Source organism: Protomyctophum bolini (genome assembly GCF_963924005.1).
Source record: "Protomyctophum bolini genome assembly, chromosome: 14".
Classification (NCBI taxonomy): domain Eukaryota; kingdom Metazoa; phylum Chordata; class Actinopteri; order Myctophiformes; family Myctophidae; genus Protomyctophum; species Protomyctophum bolini.
In genome coordinates this window covers 27,470,181-27,476,813 of record NC_137875.1, presented here as the reverse complement: position 1 = coordinate 27,476,813, position 6,633 = coordinate 27,470,181, and the positions used below count along the sequence as shown (strand labels likewise).

Genomic DNA, 6,633 nt, shown 5'->3' with positions numbered 1-6,633 from the left:
GCTTACAGTATACATTCAAAACTGTGTCACAAAACTACAAAAAAGGTAAAAATAATAAAGAGCACGAACACAGCCAAAGGCGTAACCAATCAAAATACAAGGGGGGTACAACTCCTGCCGCTGCTACTATTTCATCTGATTGCGCTTTCCTTCTGCAAACATCACAGAGCACTGAGTGAAGCAGACAAAACAACCCAGACCGCTCATTCCTAGACGCCTCGGCCGCCACGTAACATACTTTTGCAGCGGCCCATTTAGTCCATGTACGCCTCCGTACAGTGCTGTCATTCTCCCAGATGCGTTCCCACACCACCTCACCCGTGTTTTGGGAGCCGGTGGGGTCGCTTTCTGGACAGCGTCTCGCGCCTCACGTCTGGGAACCCCCCCCTCCCCTCCACCCCGGCCGGCCGGCCACACCTCAGACAAGATCGGCCCGCCGAGCACACAAAGAGGTGGCCAGATACACAAGCACAGAGAGACGGGGGCTATCCATCATGGCAGCTAAACAAACAAACAGGTCTTAAGAAACAGAGTGTGTTGGGGGTGGGTGTGGGATGACCACCACATTACATGGGGCAACGCGTGTGTGTGTGTGTGTGTGTGTGTGTGTGTGTGTGTGTGTGTGTGTGTGTGTGTGCGTGTGTGCGCGTGCGTGCGTGCGAGATGGTGAGTGATGTGGTATAATGGTACCCACATGATGTGCTGTGAATGTGCCTGTTAATGGGTATAACGGAAAGAATAGCATTGTTGGGCATGCAAGTGTGTGTGTGTGTGTGTGTGTGTGTGTGTGTGTGCCGTGCATGTGTGCATGTCTTGTCCGCGTTTGTACGCATGCTTGCATTCATGTGTGTATGTACATACAGTAAGTGTGCAAGAGAGACTGCATCATAAAATAACACTGTGACCCGCATCACCCAGCGAGTTGATCTTACTCCCTGTAATCTCAGACACCTTGGTGTGCTGGGACCCCAGGACCCCTGGTTCCCAGCATATAGTGGTCCAGAGAGGACGCCTGTTGTCCATAAATCACAGATGAAGTCAGACTCCCGTATTTACGGAGTGATTAAAACTCACGAGGCGAGGCACTCTTAACAGACCTAAGCCAAACAGGACTGAGCATGCTGCCCACACACACGTAGTATATGTATTTGGAACTAACTAAACACAAGGCCCACATACTGTAGTCATGCCATGCACAATATATATACCGTATAGACATAGTAAAAGCCTGTGTTCATTTATCCATTTGCAACTCGAAGAGTGTACAGTGTGCAAATGTAACCAGATGGACCAACTGGTTACGTTTGTGTTAAATTAACACCAAGGATTTTACTGGAGTCACGCGCGCACGCACACACACAGACACACACACACACGAGATACGTGTTACGTGTATGGCAAACCAGACTGAATGCACGGAGGGAGCGTTCATTTTATTTCACGTGATAACCGTCGAACCGATTCCATTCGGCACAACTTGCCGACAGTGTGTGACAGTGTGCTTGCAACGCGCTGGGCCATCGGCTGTTCGCCGTGGACACTGCACGTCTCATGAGCGTCAAAGCTTTGCAACATGTTGTTGTAAAAACATGCACACATGCATGAACCCAAAACCAAAACCCCTTCAAATCTGGCTTGAAAATGAAAATGTGAGAGAGTTTAATAATCAGTCCTGTCCATTTCTGGCCATGACTTTGAGAAAGGCTGGCTGAAAACTTGGGGGAACTATGATGAGATGATTGTCGAAAAGGTTAAAGGTCACAACGACGAATCGCCCACATCTCAGGAACGGAGAGAAAAACAATGTTATTAATTAACAGAACAAAGAAAAACAATGCAATTAATTAGCAGAACAAGTGGATAATTTTTTTCCCTTGCCGCTGTGCTGTACATACTGAACAAAGCTGTCATTTGTGGTCTAAGAATAGCTGCATTATATATATCGAGGTCAAACAAGCAATAAACTGAAATTATTAACATTAATGCTAATTATGGAGCATGTACTGGAAGTATATTTTTTCATAAAGGTGAAGGCCACATAATTGACGGCGGTGGTAGGATACAGTAGCATGTAATGACTTTAGAGTTTAGCACTAATGAGATAATTGGCTACTAATAAAAAACCATGCAGACCAGTTCTTGATTTTCAACAAAGCTATATGGTAGTGGTGCTTTGCATTTCCATTTATGTTTTATCATACTGAGAAACGCACAATGAGAAAGCACACAGTAAAGTCCCCAGAGTTCATTTAACTCGGAGTGTACAAATGTAACCAAATGGACCTGTAAGCTACACATGGATAACACTGAGGATTGGACTTCCTTGCTGGCCAGTGGGGATTGAACCTATGACACTCAATATAGTGCACCCTATAGCGGTTACTATATTTACGCTTGCAGCTACCATTGTGCTTCTCTCCATGTTTCCATATCATTTGCTGTGTAGATCAATGGCTAAATTCTAACTCGCAGTGGTATTCCACTTCCGCGTTCGGAGAAAGTGGCGACTGCCTCCTTCGCCACTGAAGCAGGAGGAGGTATATCAAAGTTGATCGACTTTACGTTTTGTCTGAACTATAGGCGTGGACTTATGCTTTGCAAGAACTGCTATACTCAGAAGTATCTATACAGAATGACAGGAGCATTGACCACAGAAGTTACATTGATGTGGTGCAAACCCATTTACAGTGTTTCCGGGGGAAGTACAGTACATACAGCAGAAGTCTCGCCCTATAGACACTTTCTGCATATACTCTTTACACGGCTTCAGTTCTTGTGAGATGTAAAAACACTGGGATCAAGGTTAGTGTGGACTACTAGGTGTACAGCTTTGTAGTATGTACAATGTAATTGTAGTAAGCACAAGGGGGTTCCACCTAGTGATCGACCGATATGGATTTTGGCCGATATATCCGATCACCGATTAGTGGACAATCAAAAAGCCCGATAGCCGATATTATGACCGATTATGAATAGTAAAAAGAAAAAAAGTAAAAATAAGTAAAAATAACATAACTTTCAACACAAGAATTCCTTTAAATGTATTGGAGAACATTTATTGCTTAGCAAGCACAAGAACAACATTGTTTTCAGTTACTTCAGTAACACTTCCCCCCCCCCCCCCCCCCCCCCCATCAAATGCATTTTTGCATTTTTTAAACAAGTGCAATGTACTGTAGCACAGTAGCAGCATGGGACATTCAACACAGTGAGTAGTACAGTATGAACAACAACATTGTATTCAGTTACTTCAGTAACACTCCCCCTCCCCCCCCCCCATCAAATGCATTTTTTAAACAAGTGCATTTTTAAACAAGTGCAATGTACTGTAGCACAGTAGCAGCATGGAACATTCAACACAGTGAGTAGTACAGTAAACTAAAGTGCAGGCTGTGTTTAGTACAGCAACAGACTCCAACAGAGGTTTTTTGGTTATTTTTTTTCACAGCAAAAAATCTCATAAATAGCTACAATTGTCTTTACACCAGTTATACAACAGTGAACATTAAATCACATAAGGTCCAATGTCGTCGTCCAATTGTCGTACGCCGTCCTGGAGGAGCCATCTACATTACAATAACAGGAGGTTGAGAGAGTCAATGTTTATTTTTTTGTAATAATAAACATTTACAAACAAGTACATAAATACTGATAATGGCCCTCTACAAGCCTCATTAAAACATTGTGAGCTTGTAGATTGGGAGCCGATTCAATGTTACATAGAAAATGTTACCCTTATATAAATGTGCTACCTGGGGTAGCACATTTATATAAGGTCACATTTTATATGCAACACTACATGGCTACGTTCTATGTAACGGTGTTACATTGAATCTCGTGACCCATACAATTGTGCTCCCTCGTCTGATTTGGGGAAAAATGGCTGCCCCCAGTACTTGTTGCACTGTTGTTGACTAGAAGCTCGACCGGCCGCACATTTCATGTATGCGTCGATAATAATCATGCGTTTATAAACAAAGCAGTTCAGTAAAGTTCTCTTACTTTGTGGAAGAAGAAGAATGTCCGTCTCCTTTCACTCCGTTGATGGCGGTGGAACTGCAGCACCGTGCCGTGGCTTCCCCTCCTGTGAGACGAGATAAAACATTCGGAAGCGAGTCAGCATGCAGTCAGTCACATAATGCTATTATATTTTACATGAGCGTTACATTACAACGAACGGATTACCTGAAAAACAAGCTCCGTGTTGCTTCTTGGAGAAGTTGAACTGGTGAGTGTTTAAGGCGGATTGTGATGGCTCATGGCTGGAAAGTTTTCCACATGTCTCTTTGAGAGAGAGAGAGAGAAAGCGAGACAGACAGTTAATTATTTCCAAGATAATAATAAAGTGTAAATGTATAAGCACGCTGTGAAGGGTTATATAATTGTGTCTATCTTACTTGTAAAACAGCCAGTTTCTCCACGACAAAGCGGCAGGTGAGGGTGTCCCCAGCTCTGTGCACAACATGCTGTGTTTTCTTTTTTCTGTGCTCAGTCAGCACTGCAGACGCACTCGCAGAGGATTCATTTGTTTCATTGGCTCATGATGTACGTTTTCAACCAATCGAAGGATCTTTTGGTCGGCATATTGTTAGTGAGAGAGGTTGTTGCGCCAATATTTGCGCATGAGAAAAAATAAAATAATCGGCCTCGATTATTTTTTTTTACCACCGATACCGATATTAATAAAAAACATGAATATCGAAGCCGATAATCGGCCGTGGCCGATTATCGGTCGATCACTAGTTCCACCACACCTCAAGCCTGTGGTGGTGTCCAGGCTCAAGGCTGGTCACCACAGGCATCTCAGGAGCAGGATAGGTAACAGGTATAGAAGGAAGGCACTGGAGGATCTGACGAAGATGTTATAGTCACATCAAAATGTTGTTGTTTTTACCTGCGCCCTGTTGAATAAAGGCCTTAACTGTCCCAGATTGCTCCAGGGCCTTCCTTCTAGTATAGAGGGTTTAGGTGGTTAACATCAGTCTGTCACACTGTCCTGGAAGCCTCCATTAGGGACTCATTATAGATGAATCTGTATAGATTGCTCTCTGCACACTGTATACAGTTACGGTAAATAGTATAAGGTTATACCTTATTGTACATTCTATACCTCCACACACTAAGCTACCTCTCCCATTTCAGCTCAAGGAATTCCTCATGGGGCTTTATCTTTAGCATTTAGCATTTATTTTAAATCACATTGTGTTACAATCGTATTTTTTTTCTTCACTTTTAGCCCAATCTATTCTTGCTGAGTTGTGTTGCTGTAGTTTTGCGGACCCTGCCTGTGTCTGTATGAGGAAATAAACCTCATTGATTCAATTATTGACTTTGCTCCGTCAGACGGGACTGGAACGTGGACCTCTCCTATGCTACATACAATATGGTGATCTTACTGTATGTTATATACAATCTTTCCAGTTCTAGCGATCTACCATGGTAAAGACACAGGACACATGTTTCACCCGTGCATGATAAAGTTTGTCTTATCGCATCTCATGTCCGACACCATAAAATCCTCAGTGTTAACGTTTCCATTTGTAACTAAAGTTACCAATTAACCCACATTCAATCACACACACATACACCACCCCCCCCCCCCCCCCCCCCCCCCCCCAATCACACATAGTATCTTAACAATGGCTAAGTAAGCCACACCTATCAAACAAAGCTGATTGGCCAAAGACTATCAGTCACGCCCACCATTAGGAACACATATAAACCAGGGTTTCAGCACAACTAATCATTCTTCTAACAGAATCCTGCCTGAAGAAGGACCATACCAGTCCGAAATAGCTATAGCATGCATCAGAAGAACCAATGGAGAGACCACCGCAGAACCACGGAAGTTACATGGCCTGAGGACGGGCCACACCGACGAGACCCTCCACCGGGACGATGGGCTGGAAACCAGCCATATCACCAGGAGAGAATCAACACCATACCGCCGGAAGACAGGCGAGAATTCCACCCTAGACTGGAGGAGCCCTGGTTGAAGAACAGACCCAGACAGAGATCTCCCCACCAGTCACAGGGAATTCCACACAACCAACGGCCTGACCACAGACCACAGGTCCTCCGGAGACAGAACCAACCTTGGTTGAACAAGAGACAGCAAAACCAGCAGTCAGTACCTCACCCAAGAGCCGGAGAGAGACCTCAACACCAGACCCGATCGGGTCCCGTAAGATACAACACACATACCTACACACACACACACCACACAGAAAGAGGTGACTTCTTAAAAGCCATCAGAACCATGAACAAATTGATCATAAGTACACATCATCTGCAGAATGTAAATTCTTCTAGCAGACCACCAGCGAGTATAGCAAGGAAAACCCTTGAACTCATAAATTTGATAAAACCAGCTCTACCAACGGCTAAAACCACCCTATTACTCGAAGGGATATCCAGACACTGGTGTCACACAACCATCTTAGCCTTAGAAGAACACTACACCACAGTCTTAAACACAACCAAACAAGAGTTAACAGATAACTTAACAGAGGACGAGGAGAAAAAAGCCTTTACCATAGCAATCAGATGGGCTAGAAAAAACTTAGGGAAAAGACTAACACATTTGGAGATAAACAAAGCTCAACTTATGATCACACAGCTCAGATCAAATAG

The 6,633-nt window shown here is 43.9% G+C and overlaps 1 long non-coding RNA gene across 2 annotated transcripts; it reads right to left on the bottom strand.

Moving 5' to 3' along the window:
• Nucleotides 1-3,352: 3,352 nt before the first annotated feature.
• LOC308327801 lies at nt 3,353-4,469 on the bottom strand. 2 transcript variants are annotated; one of them, XR_013965221.1, is made up of 4 exons: nt 4,398-4,469; nt 4,186-4,284; nt 4,003-4,084; nt 3,353-3,566 (listed from the first exon to the last, which is right to left on the bottom strand). It is a non-coding gene; the product is annotated as an uncharacterized lncRNA (long non-coding RNA). The 2 variants fall into 2 exon arrangements; XR_013965222.1 differs by having other exon boundaries at nt 4,003-4,081.
• Nucleotides 4,470-6,633: the final 2,164 nt, after the last annotated feature.